The following is a 24,559-nucleotide window of genomic DNA, read 5'->3' on the forward strand; positions in this document are numbered from 1 at the left end:
ATACCTACTGGGTGGGGAGACCTGAAGCATGATGAAATACACAACGGCTGGCACAGCTTCATCACAGGGACACTAAGAAGGGCCTTCTGTCCCCTAAACCACGGCTAACACTGGCTTCCTGGTTCCAGGAAGTCCACATCACATCAGATCAGTAAAGAAGTTTAATCTCAGGGATGTTTGCTGCCGCAGCAGAGACTGGAATAAAACCCCAAACTGGAGACAATGGAGAGGGGGCTATGAAGAAGACACCGGCTTGATGGACTATTGTATAGTCATTAAAAATCATCGTACAAGGAAAGGGCTTGTGGAACTATGTTAAATGAAGGATGTAGAATCCAGAAATTTCTCCTGGCATGTTGGCAACTAGGAACCAAAATAAAAATAAACATGCCTAGGAAAGTGAAAGAAGGACTGGAGGCCTATGGGTTTTCTCCCCCCTTCTTCTCATGGTTTCTAAAATGACCATAAAATGTTTCGGTTCCACAAGCGCTTATCTCGAGCGCTTGCTAACTACTCCCTTCCTTCTAAAGAGAAGAACTGATATATTTTGTAAAACACGTCAGGATAGTCATTCTTCTGACTTTTGGGAAGACAGCACTGCTGGTGGCAAGTTTCCCCAGCGACAATAATAATTATTGTTCTATCAACAGCACCATTACTGAGCAGCTCTGCGTGCCTGGCACTGTTCTAAACACTTACCCTCCACAGATGCTGGCCTCACCAGGGGCTTTAGCTGGAGGGATTCAGAGTCAGCCTGTTTTCAGTTCAAATCCGTGTTCTGCCACTTCCCAGCTGTGTGGTTCTCGGTGCCTGTTTCCTCATCTGTAAAATGGGGGCATTAATTGGGCCTGTCTCACAAGGGTGCCGTGATGATTAAATGATAACGTACCCATAAAGTGTTTCGAGCAGTGCCTGGCGCACAGTAACTTGACTTGATAATTGTTCACTATTTTAATTTACACATCTTCACTCGTCTAAGCCTCACCACGGCCTCACGGGAGAAGATTCTGTTATGCCCCATTCTACAAACGGGGCTGAAATGACTGGTTCAAGACCACAAGGTCACCGTGTGGAGGAGCTGGGAAGTGTCGCAGATCCATGTGGCCCACTGCCTGCCTCCCCAGGAGCCCTAGGCTTGATATAACGCTAGTGGGGACGGCAGGCTCGGCCCTCCTGCCCTCCTTAGCCTGCTCTGGTTTCCCACACATTTCAGGCTTGCTCTGCGCGTCAGGAAGGAGGGTAGCTGCTAGTGTCTGGGTGTGGGTCTCAGTGCTGTGTTGGTCCAGGTGGCTGGCAGAATTGCCCCGTGCCTGCCCCTCAGTCTGCACCTCTGTAGACGGAACGAGGCACCATATTTGCAGGGCTCACTGCCTGTAGTTAGGAAGGAGCAGTGCTCTGAGAGTCGGGAGCCCGATTCTAGCCCCGGCTCCGCTCCCTCTGCTCCCTATTCTGAGCTCCAGCTTTCTCGTCTGTCAAATGGGCATGGGACAAGATGGTCCCTGAGCTGCTGTCCAGAGCTGATAATGGAATTCTGTATGAATTCCAAGGAGGAGAGCGGCCACAAATGCATCCACTCCACGCTGATGGGGCTCTTTTCTCTGGTAAGCTTCACTTATGCTGCCCTGCTTCTCCAGCGTGGTTTAGCCAGGCCCTCGTCCTCTGGGGCCAGAGAGGAGAAGGTAGGAGAAGGGTGAAGCTCTGTACACCAAGACTTATAAAGGCGATCTTGCCTAAGGGCACCTGGTGGGTCCCCCAGAATTGGATAGGTGTGGGGTTTTCTCTCGGGCCACTTGGGTTCCCTGGGAAGCAGGTGTGAACATGGCGGTGAAAGGACAGAATTTTATGGGAGATACAACCTGTGGAGAGAAGAGGGGTGTGGTGCCTTGAGCCGGGGTGAAGGGAGAGAAGGGAGAAAGGAAGATGGTGGAGCCGGAGCGTCAGGCAGGGGCGCAGGTCCGGGGCAGTCTGGCAGCCAGCAGGCAATTCCAGTGCGAAGATTTTCTGCAGGGGAGCCCCGCACTGGGCAGAACGGCCAGGCCCCGGCTCCCCGCTCTTAGTGACTGCGGTCCAGAGGAGGGCCGAGTGGCTGGCACATGTTTTTCTTTACTTTATTCATTTAATAGACGCTTACAGCTCGGGGCCTGTGCCAGGTGCTGATCTGTACTCTTGCCAAGTACTACCTAGTCCTCGCACTTGCCTTTTCAGGCCGACGAGACTGTGAGCCCCATTTTACAGAGGAGGAAACGGAGCCCAGAGGGTCTCAGTAACTTGCTGGAGGCATTGCAGCCAGCACGGTCTGCCCCACGGCCTCCTCTCCCCCTGCGAAGGAAGGCCCTGGCAGCCTTCCATTTTCATTCCTCATCGGCTCAGGGGCTCAGAGCCGCAGCAGACTCCAGGAAGGGGCCAACTGGAGGGGTCAGGAGTGCGGCCGGGTCACAGACCCTCCTGAAGCTTTTCTACCCTCTTCCCTCAAAGCGTCCCACCTCAAGGCCTGTGCAGGCCCGTTCCTGCTGCCTAGAGCCCTCTTTCCTCCCTCCTGGCTAGTCACCCTTTCTCCTATCACCCCTCCCCCCCGCCCTTCCGCTTGACCCTAGGATCTAGCCCAGGACAGACATGATATGTGGCGGGAAGGGGCACGTTTTGGAGTCTCAGATGATCATAATGCTAGCTGGCATTCACTGAGCACTTATTATGTGCCGGGAACCAAATCCAGCCCTTGGCAGGGATTACCTCATTTCACCATCACCACAACCTGCCAGGTGGGGCCCTACTGATATCCCCATTTTACAGAAGGGGAAACCAAGGCTCAGAGGAGGCAAGATGCTTGCCCAAGGAGACCCAGCTAGGTGTCAGGATTTAAACCAGGCTGATCTGGCTGCAAAGCCCTGATTTTAAACCATAGAGCCCTTCTCCCTAAGAGGGCCAAAGGTGCCAATGCTGGGGTAGGTAGGGAAGGGCCCTCTACAACGGGGTTCTCCTTCCTCCTCTCCCTGCCAGGGTGAATGCTCCCGAAATGGGAGTCAGATCTGCTCCATTTGCCACACCCCATCACCTACAGAGTGCAGGGCAAATAAAAGTGCTCAATGAATATATCTCTTGAATGAATGAATAAACTATTGTGTGAAAAACTCCCTGTGACCCCACTCACCTTAGTCTCTTCGCCCTGAGTTTGAGTTGATTTGTCAACTCTCAATATTTCCTTTTGCCTTTCCGGATAATCGAGTCCCTATCCTATCACAGGCCTTGCAATTCTCTCATTCTGGTGTCTTTCCTTTGAAGTTGCGGATGTTCCTGAATATGCTGACCTCTGTCCCTGACAAGGTCACACCTTAAGTGGCTCTGTGAAACCTCTAGAAAGGGGGTGGAGTGGCTAAGAGACCCCTATACCCAAGCCCCACATTCAAGCAAGTGAGGTGGTTCAGAGTTTGGGCCCGGGTCACCCTGAGCCAAGTTTTAATCCCAGCTTTGCCTCGTCAAGCTGTGTTACTTTGGGCAAGTCACTTTGCCTCTCTGTGCCTCTATTTCACCTCTGCAAACTGAGGCCAATGATAACACCTATTAAATAGGGTTGTATGAGGCCTGGAGCATGACAGGAAGCTCTACTTGAGTAGGCTTTGGGATAACAGCATGATCCCTTCACCACCCCTATTTAAAAGTTGGAAAAAACTGAAGCAGGGGACAGGGAAGTTCCTTTTCCGGGACTTTCAGGCTCCTGCCAACCAGCTCAAGGCTGCCTCCCTCACCCTACGGTGGCCTCTCGTGCCTCCCTCTCTTCCCCACCAGCCGAGCCCAGAACCATCCGTGGCAGATGCTGAGGCTGCTGTTGGATCTGCCGAGTTGGCATTTCCAGGCTCCCAGGGCTCCTGGCACAGAGGAATCGACCATTCTCAGCACCCCCGGGTCTGCCTTCCTGCTCCCTGCCTCTGCTCATACACCAGCTGGGATCCATCAGCTTCTGGAGAAAGCCAGGAGGTGGCCCAGGTGCGCAGAGGTCAGGGGCTTTCAATATTGACCGGTGCCTGACCCCAGACTTGGTGGGGGACAGACTCGTAAGGATTCGGAACATCCACATGCCCCTAGTGCACACCTTCCCAGCCTCCCTCCATCTCGCCCCAGCTGCAGGAGGGCTGGGGAGCAGAGTGGTTAAAAGCTTGGATGGCCTGGGGTCAAATCACATGGCTGCTACTTACTGGCAAGTTAACCGAATGACTCACCTATCTTCTTTGTACCTCAGTTTCTTTGGCTGTCAAATGGAGATGTTGATACCGGGGGGACCTGCCTCACAGAGCAGGTGGGAAATGAGTGAGGTGTTTACGATGCCAGTTTGTACAGAGTTGGTGCTCAGTCATGTCAGCCCTTGTTAATTCCAGGTCCGTTCTCTTCCAGCCCCAAGGAGCATCTTCTCTCAGACTCCGTGGCTCTATCAGCCGAGGCCCTGCAGTGAAGTCCTGCTCACCTGGTGCACGGTACGGACCTGCCTGGAACGTCCGCTTGGCTGCAATAGCACGTGAGCTTATGGAACCCTCACAGCCACTTTTGGAGGTACACCGTATGTTCAGGGCCATTTTATAAAGGAGGACACTGGGCACAGAGAGGTTAAGAAATTGCCTGAGGGCTCACAGCTAGTAAGTCTGCAGAGGCTTACTGAGCACCTGCTATGTGCCTGGCACTGTGCTAAGGGCTGGGGACGTAGCAGCGAACAAGACACACCTGCTTTCATGCAGCTCGCATCCTATTATAAACAAGGGGGCAGATACGCCAGCTTCCTGTCCACAAAACACTAAGAAGACAAGTGACGTGGGGCAAAGACAGAATGGGGTGGGGGCTGTTTTAGGAGGGCTGGTCACAGAAAACCTCTCTGAGGAAATGCCTTTCGTGTAGAGTCCAGAATGCAGCAGGAGCTTGCTCGGGACACAGGGAACCCATTCTAGCCATGCTGTGGCAGGTTCAGTCTGGAATCTGAGAGATCCCAGGGCTGGTGGCACTAGAGCTCAGTTGTCTTGGTCACCTTCAAAGTGGGTAATGATCTCCTCCTAACCCAGCTGGCCCACCTCGGTGGAGCAGTGCAAAGAATGGTGCAAAGTGTAAATGACTTAAATTCTCCAAGCGTCACCTTTCTCATCTGTAAAAAAGGCATTGATAAACACAGCCCATGCCTACCAGAGAGCTGAGATGATTAACAGGGTCCGTAGGAAGGCCTGAGCCAGAGCTGGGCCCCAGAAGCACGTGATCCTTGCTGTCTGGAGTGGACAGGTGACCTTCCTTTCAGCCGCCCAGCACCTTCCAGCACCCTGCCTTATGAGCCCCCTCCTTCCACTAGTGAGGTTCCTACTGGACTTGCTCACTTCCTCTGCAGCCAGGGGCAAGCATGTGGGCCAGGCCAGCCCCTTGCTGTTCTGGCTGGAGTGTGGCAGCCTCTACATTGAGTGTCCAAAAGCAGCAGGAGCAAAGGTCTGAGTGTCAGCTTCCGATGTCAGAGTCAGCAGGTGAGCTCTGGCCTCAAGGTCGCCTTCCACCTTCTGCGCCCCCTCCCGCCCACTACTGTTGTTAGCAGTGAAGTCTCCCTCAGACCAGGGCTTTGATCCAATTTGGGGCTTTTTTTTTTTTTTTAAGATTTTTATTTATTTATTTGAGAGTGAGTGAGGGAGAGAGAGAGCACACGAGGTTGGGGGAGGAGCAGAGGGAGAGGGAGAAGCAGACTCCCTGCTCACGGGGCTCCATCCTGGGACTCCAGGATCTCGACCTGAGCTGAAGGCAGATGCTTAACTGACCGAGCCACCCAGACACCCTGGGGGTGTTTTTGTTTGTTTGTTTGTTTGTTTGTTTTCCTTGTTCTGAAGCCTTCAGTCCTGGTTTCTGACCCTCTTGGGAGATTGTTCAAGCATGTTTGCTGCCATGGATCCTGCATGACTCAGCAGCCCATCACTGTCTGGAAACTCCAGTAGTAAAGTTTTTCTCAGGTTGAGTGAAATCCCACAGACTCCATCCTTCCGGCCTGGGATGGCCCCTCGGGGATATGCAGACACTCAGTTCTTGCCACTGTCCTCACTCTAAGGGCGGGGGTCTGGGGTTGTTCCCATTTGTGTTCCCAGCTCCTAGCACAATGTGGCTCAGAGAGAAGTCTCAGTACACGTTCATGACATGAACCACTACGTGGCTGCCATCAAGCCCCCTCCCTGAGTGGTTGCTAACCCTCCTGTCACTACCCCTTCTCCCTCCGTCTCCTGCTTCCAAGAGCACTGCCCCCCCCCCCCCCCCCAAGGAATGACCGGTTGATGACAGCTCAAGTGGCCACTTTGGTTGGTAGCAGTTATCTGGAGTCTGGTGTTGCAATAGATTCTGGAACTGAGCTTGGCTTTAGTGGGAAAGACTGATGAAATTGATTAAGGATGTCTGCCAGGATGCAGGAGGGGAAGTGCTAGCATGCGCCTGACATACTTGTCATTCTCTGTCACGGTTGCTCCTAACCTGGGCTCCATAGAAAGAATTCAGGAGCTTGGATAGGAATTCTGAATTCTGTCATGAGCTTGGATAGGAGAAGTATTACGTCTTTAATTCCACCAGCCTTTATCTGAAACTTACCATTCCTTCAGGGATGAATGCAGTGGTATTAGCAGGACCAGTGACTCTGTCACTAATAGAAACCATAGATATTTTCTTATCACCCTACAGATGTTCCAGATATCTTGAAATATCATTTACACTCATCATGGCTTGGAAATTACAATAGTTATTTGCTAGATCTTGTGTTATAATGTGTAATAAAGAAATACATAAATTACTGTAATGCAAACTTATTTTTCATATTTTGATAACTGTTTCAATGTAATTGGTTTCCTTTGTAATACTATGTGTTTTATTTTATTAATTTAAAGACATTATTCCGAGAAAGGGTCCATAGAATTTACCAGGTATCAAAGGGTTCCAGGAACACTGGCCACTCAGGTTTTGGGAACTCCCTCCCTGCCACCTTCCCAGGTTCCCTCCCTTATCCTGGATCTGGGAGGGAAGCTGGAGGAGGAGGTGAAGTCCTGCAGACAGGAGAAGTCTACCACACAGCCAGCTCCTGTGCCAGGCTCCCCGGGGTGATGTAGGACGCGGTGAATCGGCCGCAGCTTCTAAACTGATGGAGAAGAGGTTGTGCAGGTTCCTTCTGGGCCAAGCCTGGACTAGCTCATGCCAGAGGGGAGAAGCTGGTATTTTCCAAGGTGATCTGAGGGAAGAAGTCTGAGCGAAGGACATTTCAGCCCCAGAGAGGTCCTGGCTCACCCATCCTGATGCGCTCAGAGGCCCTGGACAGCAGGAGCCTGTGGCGTTGGAAGGAGGAGGCCACACCACAGGGCCAGGGGCCCAGCCCCTTTGTTCAGCATGTGCAGCTCACCATTCGTCACCTCATTCATTCACTTATTCCTTCACTCGCTCATTCACTCAATCACTCACTCATGTTTACGTAGTGCCTAGTAGTTGGCCCAGTCATGTGTCAGGACCTGAGCTGGGCACTAGATAAAAAGATGGAGAAGACTCAGTCCTTCCGTCCAAGACACAAGCAAAAAGACAATGACAATGTCATGGCTTGATGCTTCGACGGGAGAAGTCCATGAGGTCCCTAACCTAGCCCAGAGGAATCAGGGAAGGCTCTCCAGAGGAGGTGACCTTTCAAGAAAGTAGGAATTAAGGAGGCCCTTGGGTGCTCAGGAAGAGTGTTCGGGAAGCAGGAGGGGTAGCATGTGCAAAGGAGCTGGGGGAGAAGGAGGACACGGGGGACCTACAGAGTATTCACGGCTGGGGGTGGAGGTGGTGAGGCATGGCTGGAGGGGTCACATCCCATAGGAAGCTTGGAAGCGGGGCTTGGACAGTTTCCTGGCTGTGGTGAGGAAGGGGTGTGGGCCCCTGCTGTCTCATCTGTCAGAGGCACTGAGCTGTGTCTTCAGTGGCCTGGGGAAGTTCAAGGTCACCGTCTGGGGTGGGGGAGGTGGAGACCATCTCACCAGGGCTGGCAAAGGCCAACTGGGAAGCTGGGGCCAATGCCTGCCCCTCACGGCAGCAGCCACGAAGTCCTTCTGCTCTGAAGGCCTGAGTGGGCCCTGTTCCTTTATTTATGGGCTGTGTGAGCAATTTGCTCCTTGCTGGCCGGCTGGCTGGGTGTGTGATGCGGGGATTACTCACGCCCCAGTTGTGGTCCGGCCTCTGCAGGCTGCGGGGTAATGAGTGAGGTAATTAAGTGTAAAAGACAGGAGCGAACAGGGGAGGGCTGAGGGGGGCGAGCAGTCACTGGCTCTTTTCAGGAGCAGAGGAGTGAGATAATGTAGGATAATAGCCCAGCCAGGCCCTGCCCAGGCAGCCCGGCCTGTGCCGAGGGTGCCCCCCAAATGGCCAAGACAATTCAGCCTTTTCAGGGAAAATGGGGGGGCTCAGGCAGGGCTGGCTCCCAGGGACAGCTGTATGGAAATGACAGCTCCTCTCCTCGGTCCTGTCCTGTGTTGGCTGAGGGTAGGGAGCAGACGCCTTTGACTGGGGATGAGGCTGAGAAGAAGTAGATAGGTCCAGGGAAGCACGTGAGGCAAGACGAGGCATTCATGTGGGACTGGGCGACTGAGCTATGTGTGGGGAGAGAAGAGACATACTGAGAGCCATCAGGAAGGTTGTTAGTGGCTCCAGAGTCTGGCTCACTGGGAAGGAACTGTGGCTTGGCTGTTGACTAGCTGTGTGACATCAGCTTAGCCGTGCTCCCTCTCTGGGCCTCTGAACTCTCATCTGTAAAGTGGGGCTGTCAGAGCTGTCCCTCCATCACAGGGAAGTTTGGAGGATGGGCACAAGGATGCCACACGGCGAGTGCTCCACACATTCTAGAGACAGCTGCAGAATCCGAGGGCATTGGTCATTCATTCATTTATTGAACACATATTTCTTGGGTGCCTACCGTATTCGAGTGCCTCCTGGTGCTGGGAAAACAGCTGTGACCGGAACAGAGTCCCTTTCCTCTTCTAAGAGGGGAGACAGACCTTAAAGCGCTAAACATAAACATGTAAGATCACATCAATGATCCCACTCTTGGACATTTATTTTACAGATGTGTTTAGACACATGTGAAATGAATGCATTCAAGTTTCCTTACTACAGTCTTGTTTGGCCTAACCAAATCTTAGATGCGGTCCAAAGGTCTGTTATTGGCAAACTGATTCAATAAATGGAGTGGCCAGAAGAATATTACACAGCCACAAAAAGGATGAGACCGCTCGTTATGTGTGAATACAGAAAGCTCTCCAAGAAGTTTTTTTTTTTTTTTAATTTTATTTGTTTATTTGACAGAGAGAAAGACAGCCAGTGAGAGAGGGAACACAAGCAGGGGGAGTGGGAGAGGGAGAAGCAGGGTCCCAGCGGAGCAGGGAGCCCAACGCAGGGCTCGATCCCAGGACCCCGGGATCACTCCCTGAGCTGAAGGCAGACACTTAATGACTGAGCCACCCAGGCGCCCCTCCAAGAAGTATTGACAAGGAAAAGGAAGACGAGGAATATCTTGTGCAAAAGAGGAGAACTGAAAAATAGCTTTATATTAGCCTGTATATATAACACACCAATAACACTTGGGTCCTATGGAAAGAAGTAAGATTGGAATGAGAGCCAGGGCAGGCAGGGAGACTCTTCGTTGTATACTTTTCTCTGGTTTTTATTTTATACCAAGTGAATGTATTACTAGTTCAAAACAAATTCAGCTTCCTCTTACCCCCTTCCTCCTTCCATGTCCCAGTATTTGTTGGAGGTGAAGGGTTGGGGGTGGGGCCAAGCAGGGAAGGCAGCTGAGTGAGGCCATGGCTCCGTGGGATGGGGGACTGAACACATAAGTAATATATTGAGAAAACGAGAGCTCGGTTTCTCACTGTCGGAGAAGGGAATTACAAACATGGAAACAGCAAAGGCTACGGGGACCCCTATGGCGCTGGAATGACGTTCGAGGGATCAGGGTAAACTCATGGCTTTGGACACATATAGACCGATCAGCAGAGGGTCACATGTGTGCATGTGTGCGTGGGGGGCATCCTGCAGTCCGTGTATTTCCCAGCTCTGTCTGCAAAGAGAGCCCAGGAGCACTCACACCCCATGTAGCAAGGAGCGCTCCCAGCACCCAGATCTTGGTGTGTTAGGATGGCATTCTCCACTGCAAGAAACCAGGGCTCCCTGGAAAGAAGGCTGATTTGAGGGCTGGGGCCTGGAAGGTAGACAGTGACCCCGAAACATCTCCTGGTGCTAGAAAGTGAGTAGAAGGGCTCAAGTAATGCTGGGAACATGTCAGAAGAGCATAGGAGCGGCTGGCCAAATCTAGGACAATTTGAGCATCATAATAAATAATGACAATAGCAGATAATAACCCATTGACTAAAAACAGGCCTCTGTGGCTCTCCACGGATACCATCTACATACATACATACATACATACACACGCGTGAAGAGCTCTTTCTCACAGTAGAAAGTCTAATAACAAAAGCAGAAGGAAGGATGGAAATATTAGGGTATAATTGACTCTGGCAGAATCATTGCTGGGTGCGAAAATGAAAACTCCGGGAAAATTTGTTGGGAATCAGGTATTTACATCGTCTTCAAATATCTCCGCACAAGATAATGTATTCATTACAGAGAGAAGGAGAGGAACTTTCTGGTGAGAAACAGGGCAGAGAGTATCTTAATCAGGGATCAAAGCGCCATGGCCTGTGAAGGGACAAACTAGCGTATGCCTCCAGGTGAGACGCAGAGAGGAGCCCCCGTCACTTCGGCGGTGTTCCCGTCAAAGATACGAAGCCTAAATATGACCAGGAGAAGCGTTGGATAAACTGCAACTCAGGAACCTTCTAGGAGATAACTGGCCTGCAGTCTTGGTGAGTGTCAAGATAATGGCAGGGAAAGGGAAACTGAGGGACTGTTCTAGATGAAAGGAGGCGGAAGAGATAAGACGACTAAATACAGTGAGTATTTCTGGATGAATCTTCAGCTTTTTGTAAAAGATGTTATTACTGGGACAATTGATAGTATTTGACTGGGATCTGAAGATCCCACGGTAGTAATGTGTCGGTGTCAGTGTCCCGATCTTGACGATTTTGCTGTGCGTGTGCAGGACGATGCCTTTGTCTGTAGGAACTACAGACTAAAAGTATTTGGGGGCAGTGGTGGAATCGGGTCAACAGCTTACTCTCAGACAGTTCAGGAAAAAAAAAATCTCTCTATACAAAGACAGAATGATAAAGCAAACGCGTTTAAATGTCACTATTTGGGGGGCTCCTGGGTGGCTCAGTCGGTTAAGCATCTGACTCTTGATTTCGGCTCAGGTCATGATCTCAAGGTCGTGAGATCAAGCCCTGCGTTGGGTTCTGTGCTGGGCGTGGAGCCTGCTTAAGATTCTCTGTCTCCCTCCCCACTAACCCCTCGCTCTCCCTCTCTAATAAAAGAAAAACAAAAAAGTCAACATTTGGGGGTTCTGGATGAAGGATATGCAGGAATTCTTTGTACAATGTTTGCGACTGTTCTATAAGTTTTAAATTATTTCAAATTAAAAAGTTAAAAAAAACTTATTCAGATGACACTGAAGCCATATAATGTCAGGTAGTGATAAGTGACATGCAGAAAAATAAAGCAGGAGGGAGGAATAGCGAATGAGGGGACAGTTCTTCTCTAGATGGTGTGATCAGGCCAGACTGTCGGGGAGGGGATGTTTGAACAGAGACCTGGGGGAAGGGAGGGATTGAGCCCTGTGGAGATTTGTGGGGAGAGCCTTCCAGACTGAGGGACCCATCGGACAGAAGGCCAGAGTGGAACCAGCCTGGTGTGTGTATTAATTTCTATTATCCTGTAACAAATTACCATAAACTTCGTGGCTGAAATCAATACCAGTCTAGCTCACAGTTCTGTAAGTCACTGGTCTGACTACCTGTGCTGTGTATCATGACCTGATCACGGGAGTAAATGCCGTCACAACCACAGTCCAAGGCACTCTGCTGGACTAGACACCTGCAGGGGGTGGGGAGGAGAGCTGGAAATCTTGGGGGACATCTTGGAATTCTACTGACCACAATGGGGGGTTTGAAGAACAAGGAATCAGTGTGGCTGGAGAAGAGTGAGCAAGGGGGTGACAGGTAGGACAGAGCAGAATAGCTTAGGTGGAGAGACACGTATACACCATGTGGCCCGATGAGAAACTGAGGTCTAGAAAGTGACCTTGTGCATTTTGGCTTCTGTGTAAGGGGACAGTCATGCCAATTCCCCTAGGACTCACTCAACCTAAAGAGCAACCCCAGGGTAGAACCCGATAGATGATATAAGTCAAAGGAGTGTGTAGCTACAGGTAGCCCTTGGGGAACCGTGGGCTGCTGGGCGTGGGTGATGAGTGGATCTACTCTGTACATTTTGCCCAGCAGGCACAATGCAAGAAGCCACAGGCTCTTCAAGGGTCCATGGAAAAGTCTGAAACTAAAAAAACGTGGCTGGAAAATTTTTTTAAAAGGAAAAAAAAACTTCACTGAAGTGCGAGCAATCGATTTAATCGTCCAGAAGTACCATTACGTCACCTGATGATCGGTAACTAATTCAACTCTCGTAATTGGTACATATGTGTTGTATTTCCTGTGACTGCAACTTGTTTCCATTTTTTACTCTATTTGTTTTCTGTAGGATCATGTGCAATGTACAAAATAAAAATGTACAAAAGGGGATGCAGTGAAGCCTCTCCCCACACTTGACCCCAACCACCCCTTCCCCTCCCCCAAGGCCAAGTTGCTGTTCTCAGAAGCATTTTATGCACATACACGTGATCAAGTACAGACGCACCTTACTTCCCCCTTTTCAAAACGGTAGCTGCTCTGCCTGCTTTCTTCCCCTTGGCGATGTATCTTGGATGCTTCCAATGGGCTCCTATGGAGCTGCCCGTTCTTTGTACTGCAGCAGAAGAGTCTATTATTTGGATGAATTGTCACCCTGCCACCTGTTTTCCTAACACCCTGAGAGCTCTTGGCCTCTCCCTGGTCCCCAGGACAGTCACTATATTCTAGCTCATCCTGCTGCTTCCCCTCAGCTGGTGAGCATGGGATCTGGCTTGCACAGTGACTGGCCAACAGGGCTGGGTCACAGCGCCGAGCAGTGTGGGAGAGTTAAAGCCCCAGCCCTAGGGCAAGCATGTTGACCACAGAAAGTCAGAAGACAGGGCAGAAGGAAGAAGAATTTATCAGGCGCCCAAGGGCAGGGGGCGGAGGGGAAGGGCTTAGTCCGGCCAGTTTGAGCCTTGTTACCCACATCCCCTGTGCACACATACAGGTTTCTCTAGAACGTCACCAGGAATGGGATTACTGAGCTGCAGAGTAAGTGCAAAATAATGCTAAGCTGTTCTTCAAACTGCGTGTACAAATTGACCCCCTGTCACCAGTGCCAGGGAATCCTCGTTCCCCATAAGTGATCGAATTTGGATTTGTCCCACTTTGTAAGTTTTGCCAATCTCGTGGACACAAAACGAACTCTTTGTCAGGATTTCGCTGGTTACTAAGACGTTGAATATCTTTGTGTTTATTGGCTGTTATGTTTTCTATTCTTTATATCTGTTCAAATCTTTAGCCTGTTTTTCTTTTTGATTGTCTTTGTCTTACTGATTTGTAGGAGCTCTTTATATATTTTGGATACTAATCTTTGTCCATCAGACTGTTACAGACTTTTCCCAGCTTGTGGCTTATTGTTTCACTTTTTTTATTGTGAATTTTGAACAGAGTATTCATCCTAACGCAGATGAATGTATTAATATTTGCCTTTATGGTTTGGACTTTTTGTTTCTTGTTTAAGAAATCCTCTCCAGGGGCGCCTGGGTGGCGCAGTCGTTAAGCGTCTGCCTTCGGCTCAGGGCGTGATCCCGGCGTTATGGGACCGAGCCCCACATCAGGCTCCTCTGCTATGAGCCTGCTTCTTCCTCTCCCACTCCCCCTGCTTGTGTTCCCTCTCTCGCTGGCTGTCTCTATCTCTGTCGAATAAATAAATAAAATCTTTAAAAAAAAAAAAAATCCTCTCCAGCCCGAATCCGTCCCAATCTTTCTACAATGCATATGTATATATATTTAAAAAGGGACATACTGTGCATTCTATTTTGTAGCTATTTTTCTACTTAATAATATAGCATGAACATTTGTACAGCATCATCGGTAAATGGTTGCGTAGTTTCCCATCACATGGACCATCCTATCTATTTACTGAATCCCCTATTGATGAACATTCACTTTGTTTGCCACTTTTCGCCCTTATCCACAATGCTGCCAAGAGCATCCTGCAGTTGTGGTCCACATTCACGACGATTTCTTCTAGATAAAGTCCTAGGATAGAAATTGCCCGTCCAGTTACAGGATACACTTTATCAAATTTGCCAGAAGTCTCACTTTTGATTCCTTTCCCGAAAACGAGATGCCACTGTGTTAAACTGCCCATCCCAAGAGTGTAAAATCAGCAAAGTAGGGGAACGGATGGCACTGGGTAGGGGGTCCAGGAGACTGCATTTTGAGCGGGAGTAGTTAGCGGGCATGTTGATTGCGATGGCAGGCTTGGACATGGTCACCCTGGCAAATACAGACTTGACTCACTCTCTTCCTTCCCACACCTCCGCAGGTAAGACACCTTTGTTAGGTGGTGTTGAGAGAAAAGAGCCAGGAAATGCCCCAGTGAGGCCAGCGTGGGTGATGATTCTCTGGGTGATGATTCTCTGCTACTTAATTGTATTTCGAAGGGTGCAAGTTGCTGCCCCCTTTGTGTGTTGGGGGCTGGACAGGCTGTCTCCTAAAGCTGCTGCGATCTGGGCTGGGCACGTAAGGTTCTCAGGAAACGTTTGTCCGCTGAACAAAGGAATTAAAAAAAAAAAGTCCCCCAGAGAACTCTCACCTTGTGAACTTGAAGACCTTAGATCAGGACTTCCATCTTGCTGGGGGTATCAGACTTCTAAAACTTGAGCATTTATTTTAGCGATTATCAACGTATATCCTCTTTTTATAATAATTGATGCTGATTTTTATTAATGGATAGTTTCCCATGAGCATGAATTGTTTTTATTTTTTTCATGAGGCAATTTAAAGAAAAAATGTTAAGAAATTGTATGAAATACAGACAGAATGCCAGTGGGGGCTGGGAAGGTCCAAACTTCGAGAAACTCTGCCTTAATGGAACTTCGAAGAAGCCTAAGACATGGGTGGGTGGGGTCGGGGAGATCGGGGCCTTGGGATTCTAGGCAGAGGGTGCTGGGGGGCTCTGGAGGATGTGGCTGTCACATTCAGAGGCTGGGGAATCTGGAGGGGCCTGCAGAGTTTTTCATAGTATTGAAATCATATTTAGGACTAAAAAGCACGTTTCCCTCTTGATGTCACTAGACACAGCAACCTTGAGAGGTCCCTGCAGTGCAACATCACTGTGCACCGGGAAACTGAGCAATAGAGAGAAGCAGCCGTTTGCCTGTGGTCATGGGGTGAGTACATGGGCGAGGGTGACTTGGCCCCAGTGCTGGGTTTGGGATTTGTGGGAGGGTGTGTCAGGACTTGGAAATTCTGGGACCAGGACACCCACAGCCCTCTCATGATAACACTAACAATAGCCATTAGCGTTTATTGAGCGCTTACTGTTTGCTGGCTCTCGCTAAGCACCTTGGGCTGTCTCGATGAACACCTTACACTAACCCTATGTCAGGGGATCCGTCATGATCCCCCCCAGATAGTGTCGAGGAAGGAGTTATTGATACGCGGGGCCTGCTCTTGTAGAAACTTGAATTCTAATAAGGGAGAGGGGAGCCAAAATAACCACGGAAGGCATAAGTGAATGAGACAATTTCACATAATGATAAATGCCGTGAAGAAAACCACCAGGCAGCATGATATAGTCTGTGGAGGTAGGGAAGGTTCTGCCCCGTATGAGACGATTGGCGGAGGCTTCTCTGAGGAGGCGACGTTAGAGCTGGAGCCAGAATGTACTGGATTTGAATCCTGGGGCATTTGAGAGCCCTGCTCATGACCCAAAGCCTACCCCAACTTTGGTCTCATAGCTGGGAGGATCATAGAATGCTCTACCAGAGAGATGCCTTGCTCCCTTGTTAAGCATTCTTGAAGTTGTGGCTTATGGGTCAGAATGTCTAGAACCTAGGAATGGGAGGATGAGAGGATATTGGAGCCAGAAGAGCTCTTACCCAAGGGGCTGCACTGTCCAGTTCCGGGGGCTCAACCCAAGTGGATCTGTGCAACACTTGGAGGTCTCCCTAGGTGATTCTCCTGGCCAGAGGGGAAACCATGTCCCAAAGAGGAGATGGGTCTAGCTAAGAGCTGTGGCTTGTGGCCATGCGGGTTGTGCTGGGCTCAGGGGTGCCCCGCTGGGGACTGAGAGGCTGCTAGAACCCTGTGGAGGGGCTGCCTTTCACCAGGAAGAAAGGCTGCCTATTTCTAACTCACATAAAGGAATGCTATGGGCTAGTGGTGGCCCCCAGTCGGGTGGAGGATGGTGGTAGAAATTAGCCCCCGTGTCACCTATGCTTTCTCCAGCCTGCTTCCTGAGAGGGCAGGAGGCTGGAACATGGTCACGATTTGAGCACGGCAGTGGTCCTCCTTGATGGCAGAAAGGGGGGGGGGGCTTTGCATGCTCATCACAAGCCTTATGGGGCAGTAGAGAGGAAAAGCTGGGCTCCCAGGGGTGTTTGTGGAGCTGACAGGCTGCGGAGTAGGCAGGGCCAGGGGTGGGGGTGGCCCAGAAGGGCCTTATCTCCTCTGGGCCAGTGTCAGCTCCTGTCCCCAGCCTGCAGCACCTGCTGGAGCTTCGAGCCTGAGACTGGGGACTGCGGTGAATTTGCATTTATATTGGAGACTTCTGGTTCCAGGGCCTGGGAGGGTGGAGGGTGGCCACTGTGGTCAGCTGAGCGAGATGCAAGAGGGGAGGGGCCTACAGCCCTGTCCTGCCAGGGGCACGGGAAGTGGCCGGTGGGTGGGCCTGCCTGGCCGAGGAACAGTGGCACAGAAGGTTCTCTGGGCACAAGGCCGGCCCTGACAGCCTGCCGGTCCACCCTCCCAGCCACTTGCCAACATCAGCTGGGAGTTGGCTCTGCCCCACGGGCCTGGGAGAAAGGTCAGAGGCCCGTGCCAGCAAGGCACCGGGCAGGGCGGAAGCACTCCCATGACTGAGTGCAAGTGGGTGGTGTCCGTCTTACCCTCTTCTCAACCCATGAGGTTGCTTCAGCCAAGAAACCCAAGGCTCAGAGGGCCTTGCAGTTAGCCCAAGGTGAACAGGCTCATGATCCGGTGCCCCTGGAAGCCACATCCTGGTAATACTCAGGACACTCAGGTGCGCTGGCAGACAACCCCCCTGACTTTGGGGAGGGGAGGAGTTGACATCCCTCATCTGATTTTGGGAGAGACAAGGGAGATCATCACAGACCCGTGGCACTGATAGGACTGGTTTCGTGATGGCTTAGGAGTCATGTTTCATTTTATGGTGAAGTCCATGGTCATGACTAGGTCAAGCCCAGGTTTCTCCCTGCCTTTGCGGGAGCTTCTCCCTGGGCGATCTCATAATGGGTAAGGAGTGTAGGCAAGGAGAGAAGGAAGGAAATAGGAAAGAGGGAGGAAGGGAGAGAAGTATGAAAGAAAGGAACAGAAGAAGGGATAGAAGGAAAGAAGGAAGAAATGGAAGTGGGGGGTGGATGGAAATAAGGAGAGAAGGGAGGGATAGGGAGTAGTCAAGAAGAGAAGAAAAGTCAAGGCCAGAGGGCGCCAGGCAGAGCCGTCTGGAGCCCCTGCAGGTGTGCTGGTTGCCATTACAGACCCAGCGCTGTTGGCAGTCCCCTCTGTGACCTTTCCTGGCTGTCGCATTGAGTGGTGTTCCCCTCCCCACCTTCCTGCTCCTCCTCTGCAGCTGAGGCCTCCTGACCTCCAGTAGTCGGTGGAGCTCTGCTCCAGGTGGGGGACCAGTGTTGGACTGGTGGGGGCTCCAAGGAGCAGAGGTCAAGGCCCCACGTGATTCTGGGGCTCAGCTCCAGTGACTGGGGCTTTATCTCCAGCCCTTCGTTCTTTGCTGCCTCTGGAGGGGGGCTCTGCCTTGTTCTTTGGGTTCTCTTCACTCCCTCCCTCCTCCATCCCTCCAGACGGAGGTCTTGGCCCCATTCCCCCAGCCTGTGACTGTGGGCTTACAGCTGACAAGCCTCCTGGTCCTGGCTCTCCGTCCAGCAGCACAAGCCCTCCCTGTCTGTCACCAAACAGTCAGGACGGCCTGTCCCACCTGGCAGGCTGGCTGTTGCCCAGCTTCGTCTCGGGAAGGGAGGACCAGCTCTGACAACATGCTGCCTGAGTTCAAATCCTGCTGGGGCCTCTTCCTAGCTGTGCGGCCTTGGGCAAGACCCTTTGCCTCTCTGAGCCTCTGATTCTTCATCAATAAATGCGCATAATGATAGGAACTACCCCTTGGATTGCTTTGTGCATTACATAAGATCATGCATGGAGAGTGCTTGGCTCAGTGCCTGACATCTAGTAAGCACCCAAGACATGTTAGCTCGTATTATCCAAGCTCTATCTTTCAGCGCCCGTTCTGGCCTAGTGGGGCTGTCAGGTTCCAGAGACCTCTCATGGTGCCTCCTGCATTAACCCCTTTATGCCTAGCATCACCTGATACGACTGTTTCAACACATATAGCACCAGACCCTGATGTTATTATAACATTTACTGGGTGCTTATGATGAGGCAGGCATTGTGTAAGCCGTTTGAAATCACTGTTCCAAATTCCTTGATACTCCTCTCATCAAGAAGTGGGGTCTATGTTCTTCCTGTGATTGTTTCCAGGAAAAAATGTGGCAGAAGTAACACTGTACGACTTCTGAGGACAGATTGGAAGTGGCCATGTCACTTCTGCTTGGGTCTCAGGGGACACTCAGTCTTGGAATCCAGCCGCCATGCTGTGAGGAAGTCCAGGACCCAAGGAGAGGCCATACTGAGGTGTTCTGGCCAATAGCTTCAGGGGAACTAGTCTTGATTGCCAGACATGTCTGGGAAGACACCTCTGGATGATTCTGGGAAGACACTTCTAGATGATTCTGGCTCCCAAACATCAGCTCTCTCCAGCTGAGATCCCAGATACTGTAGAACAGAAGGAAACCATCTCCAAAGTGCTCTGTCTGGATTCCTGAGCCCTCAGAATCCGTGAGCACAAGGAGCTTGACTACAACACTGTGTTTGGGGTGGTTCGTTACGCAGCAGTGGATGCCTGGAACCGCCACACTGACTCACTGAAGTTCCACAACAGTAGGAAGCAGCTGTCAAATCATCTCCCTTTCGGAGATAAGGGAAGTAAGACCCAAAATGCTCCAGCAAGTTGCCCGAAGTCACAGAGCTCGGAAGAGGCAGAGCTGGGATTTGTGCTTGACTCTGACTTGCAGCTCTGTGCTGCAGAATCGGGCCACATCCTACAAAACCCGGTGGGCCAGAGAGGTGACTGGGCATCATCTCGAAGGTCCTGGGGGGCCACGGGAAGGCACCAAAGTAGAATTTTTGGGATCAGGAGAGGACACTAAGAAGCTCTCTTGGGTGTCATGTAGAGGGTAGGTAACAAGGGGCTGGAGGTGGCCCACAAGGACAGACAGTGCCATCCTGCCATTTGTCCTTGTCCTCTCTGCCCTGCCCCTCAAAGCTGCGAGGACAGCAGTGAGATCCCTGGTCTCAGGCCCCCGGGAGCTCTGCACCTGTCAGAGCCGAGTCTAGCCGGGGATGCCAGCCAGTGGGGCTGAGCTGGGCTGTGCCCTCAGTGGGGCTGAACTGGGCAGCCTGGGCCAGCAGCTTCAGGGCTAGTGTGAGCAGGAAGTAGATCAGCAGAGCCCTCTGCCCCATACACCTCAAGGTAGACCACACAGCTCCAAGATCACCTGTGCTCACTGGACCCCTTTGTTTTGGAGTTGGCCGTGCGTGGCAGAGAGCCCAAAAGAAGAGTGACTTAAAGGAGACAAACACTGGTTTCTCTTTCTTATGAAGAGTCTGGAGGCAGGCAGCCCTAGGCTGACAAGATGGCTCCTCAATCCTCAGAGACCCAGGCTCCTTCTATCTTGTTGTTCTACCACCTTCAACACCTTGGTCCAAAATGGCTGCATATTCTCCAGCTACCATGTCCACATTCCAGCTAAAGGGAAGGAAGAAGAGGCAAAGAATGTACTCCCTCTCCTCAGAGACCTCTCCCAGAAATTGTAGGTGGTAGTTTCCTTACCTCCTTCTGGGTGGAATGGAGACACATGGCCACACCTAACTGCGAGAGGCTAGGAACTGTGGTCTCTGGTCTGGGGGCCCACGTGCCTGGCTATATCTAGGGGCTCTAAGACTGACGGAAAAGGAGGTAGTGAGTGTGGGAAACCAACTACCAGCCATGCGTGGCAACCTGGCAGCCAGAGGGAGTGTTTTGAAACTCAGATCAGATCATTTTACTTTGCTGTGTAAAATCATTCTGTAACTCCCTCTGCTCCTGCCACAGAGGTTACATCTCCATTCAGTTCCCAGGGCTGGCTGCCTGAGCTCACCCTGGCCCACCTCATCCTCCTGGGCCTGCCCCCAACACTGAACTCCAACCATGTGCACCCCCACCCTCACCCTGGGTCTCCCTTGTGCCCTGAGTATTTGGGAAATCCAAATACCCGGACAGGATTAGCTACAGAGGCAGTTAGTAGGGCTGTGGTTCTAAAACCCCTACTATGTGCCGGGTCCATACAGGCATTTTCTCATTTTAATCCTCACAGCGGCCCTGGCGGAGGCCAGTACTATTGGGAGCCCCGTGTACAGATAAGCAAACAGAGCCTGTGCTGGGTGGAGCCACGTAGCGACCAGGCTGCCTTGTGGCCTGGCTGATGGGAAGTGACTTGCTCAGGCATATGGCACTTTATAGTTGGCACAACACTTTTCCTTCCGTTGTCCCATGTTGTCCTCACAGCGACCGTGCCCCTTTTGCCTATGAGGAAATGGAGGCTCAGAGACGGACGGTGACTTTCCCAAGGTCACAAAGCCACCTGGTAGCCATGTCTCGATCAGAATCCGGGTTTGCCTGTCCCTTGCCTCCTGGTATCTGCCCGCTATGCCTCCCCTGGGGAGTGAGGGGGGGGGCGCACCCAACCCTCTGCAGTCCTGGTGACCGTGGCAGGGATTCCAGAGTCCAGCTTTCAGATGGGGCAACCGAAATCCCTGGAGGGAAGGAACTTGCCCAGAGTCCTACACCCCATCAGTGGCTTGCTGGGAAGGGACCAAGGTCTTCTGCACACTTGGCTCATTCATGCAATGGATATTTATCGAGCACCTACTGTGTACCAGGCACTGTGCTAGCTTCTGGGATCACAGCCATGAAGAAAAGGGACATAAATCCCTGTCTCCTGTGGAGCTGCGGGTCTGGGGCGGGGTGGGGGAGGGGGAGACCTACACTCACCAAACAAATCAGCGGCAGCTACTGTTTTCCCTCTTTTTTCATTCCTTTCACAAATATGTATTGAGAACTATATTTCTGTAAGACAGACACAGTCCTGACTCTCCTGGAGTGAGAGTCTAGCAGTGGAGACGGGCACTACCTGAGGAGGCCCATGAATAAACCAGATAGATTCAGATTGTAATAATGGCTGAGAAGAAAACAAGGCTAAGTGCCAGGGAGGGAGGAGTAGGGGGCGGTGGGAGTTAACTTTAGCTGGGGTGATCAGGTGAGGGCCCCTCCGAGAAAGTGGCTCCTGAGCTGAGGCCCGAAGGGCATGAAGGGGCCAAGCAGGGTGTTCCAGGTAGAGGGAACAGCACACGCCAAGGTGCAGAGGCAGGACAGAGCTTGGGGAGTGGGAGGAGCTGAGAGAAGGCCTGGGTGGTTGGAGCAGGGTGGGAGGGGGCAGATCAGAGGGAGAGGTTGGCGGGAGGGAAGGGGCTTGAGAAAGGCCAGGGTGCCATCCAGGGGCACTGAATAGAGAGAGGGATGACTGGCCCCCTACAGGGCCCCGCTCAGGGAGGCCAGTCAGCTCTGCATCTGGGGGTTTCCCAGCCAGATCCCCAAGGGGTGGGGGCTAAGCACCTGCTGGCCTGGCACTCCCGCCTCCGCAGAGATACGGCCCCCCAGCCCCCTGCAGCGGAGCCCCCCTCGGCGGCGCCCCCACCTGCGCAGCCGGGCAGGGCTTTGTGTGCCGGCTCCGACGGGCACACCTGGTGCTCTCACTAGCCTGCTGGCCGCCTTGATTTAGGGGCTCGTCCTGGCTGGTTCTGGAGCCTGTTCCCTGAAGTCTACCAGCTGGAACTAGGCTGGCTGAGGAGGAGGATGCAGGCTCTGGGGGTGGCCAGGGAAGAAACCAATCCTCATCCTGGCAAGTCCATTAGACCAAGAGAGAGGTGTCCTGAGCATCTTTGAAATCCCGGGTCTCCCTTCTCTGGCCATCCTTCCCCTGGCAAAGAACCTGGGGCTCAGGCAGCAAGCAAGGTTCAAGTGCCAGTTTGGTTGCTCTGCTTAGAAATTCTCTCTCCCTCTCTGAGCCTCAATGTCACCTGTATAATGAAGAGCTGACCTGGCTAAACTCATCGTGTAAATTCTAGAGCCAGACTGTCTGACCGTGAACTGTTTAGACGTAGCTAAGTTACTCAGCCTTTTGGCGCCTCATTTTACCCACCTATAAAATGGGGGTATAATAATAGTATGTATTTCCAGGGTTGTGTCAAGATAGAATTAAGTGTAGCTGTTGCTTGGAGCGGGGCCTGCCACATGCTGAGTGCTATATATTTTACCTCCGATTGTTACTGCTGTTCAAGTCTTTAGAGAATGTTGTGCTAGAAAGACTTGCTGGAGATAACTAAGTCCGTTTGTTTGTAAACTTTTGGTCTTTGTTTTTAACAGAGAAGCTCTGCATTACTGAAGAGAAATTTTACTCAGAGCCCCAGCTGTTCGGAAGGGATGGAAGGGGGGGTGCCTGCCCCACCTGCTCCCCCGTCTCTGTGTCTGCAGCCCCCAAGGGGGCTACTGGAGCATAATTTGAAAACCCTTGCTCAGTTTGTCTCCTTCAGCTCACAGTCAGGGAAACTGAGACTCAGAGAGAGGTAGGGACTAGCCCAGGCCCCACAGGGAGTGAGTCGCCCAGCCTAGCTTAGAATCCAGATTTCCTGGCTTTCTCAATGCAAGACAAGGGGCAGGGACTAGGAGAAAAGCAAGGACCAGAAGCTGCTTAGGGGACTGGGTGCATTGTGGCGTCAAGTCATTAGCATGCAAATGACATGCAAATCGATGCAAAACAGCATGTTTTATGCTAATTTGCAGAGTCGAGAGCTTCGACATTTTTGGTAACAGGGCAGCAGTCCTGGTCCCTGGGCATTGCCGAACACGCGTCCCTTTTTTCTTTCTTTCTTTCATTATTATGATCCGGACCCATAAATCTTGGTTTGGTTGTAACCCTGCCTCTTCTTTCCTGCAAGCCTGGCTCCTGTCACCCTCACAGGCTCCCTCCCTAATCCCCCGATCCTGGCTGGGCCCAGAGACAGACCTGGGCAGTGGGTCAGAGAACCAGCACTCAGGAGCCACCAGTCAGTACCAGGCGGTGAACCCATCCTGGAAGCCACTATTTGAGGAGCCAGAAGAGACTGGGGGCTGGTTCCGCCGCTCCTCTGTGCCAACCAGTCTGTGGACATTTGGGATAAAACCTCCAGGACCCCCAGACTGTCCCCACACCCAGGTTTGGTGCTTCCCTTGAGCTCTCACGGCCACCGTGTCTTCTGTGCCCCTGGCCATTTAGGGCTGACCTGCCTCACTGGATCAGCTGTCCAGGGTGGGCCGGGTCTTTCCTTTACTTCTCAGGACGCCCCGGTACCAGGGCCACAGGTTTGGGATGTGTTTGGAGTTTGAGGACAAGGTCAATACGTGGAGATCTGGCCAGTGTACCTGGCCGTGAGCTTGCAGTCTCTGAAACTCACACGCTGCTCGAATGCAAATCCTGACACCACTACTACTGGGGAAAACACTAGTACTCATAGCTAACATGAATTGAGCTCCTATCACGTTCCAGGGGCTTTGCTTTGTGCTTGCTGTTTATGCTGTCCCTGGTAATAGTATCCTATAAAGTGGGATACTATCACTCCCATTTTATGGAGGAGAGGTTAAATGACTTGTCCAAGGTCGCATGCCCAGGGGAATGGCTAAAACGGCATTTATATTCACCGAGGATGAGTTCCTCACCGGGCAGTGGCTCCAAGCCACTCAGCAAAGCTGCTGTTACAGGGGACCAGGCCCCAACCTATGCTATCAGCCAAGCTTTTGACAATGTTAAACTTTACCCAAGCCCTGCTGTGTTCCTAGAAAACAGTGATGGTTAAGAAATCCCTCCAATCTTTTGTTTTCTGAAATCCCACTACTCTTCTGTGTTCAGAGAAATAGCTTACCACAAGCAACCACCTTCCTCATCAGACTTAGATAAGACTCTTGTCCATCTTTCTCATGACTCTCCTAAGACTTGGACGATTCCCTTGTTTGCCTGTGACCTTTCTTCTTTTACCTGAACCTGCTGTTAAAGCCGAAGACTTGCCTCTTCCCATTCTTTGTCTCATGGTTGATT

At 51.6% G+C, this 24,559-nt stretch overlaps 1 long non-coding RNA gene across 1 annotated transcript in view; it reads left to right on the forward strand.

The window, feature by feature from the left end:
* Positions 1-24,559, forward strand: part of LOC113258438 (uncharacterized) — a 59,977-nt gene that overhangs the window by 27,127 nt on the left and 8,291 nt on the right. Inside the window, exons 2-3 of the long non-coding RNA XR_003317233.4 lie at positions 4,387-4,542; positions 15,375-15,469. This is a non-coding gene — a long non-coding RNA (uncharacterized LOC113258438). The remainder of the gene's footprint in view (positions 1-4,386; positions 4,543-15,374; positions 15,470-24,559) is intronic.

The sequence above is a fragment of the Ursus arctos genome, unplaced genomic scaffold, assembly GCF_023065955.2.
Source record: "Ursus arctos isolate Adak ecotype North America unplaced genomic scaffold, UrsArc2.0 scaffold_16, whole genome shotgun sequence".
Taxonomy (NCBI): domain Eukaryota; kingdom Metazoa; phylum Chordata; class Mammalia; order Carnivora; family Ursidae; genus Ursus; species Ursus arctos.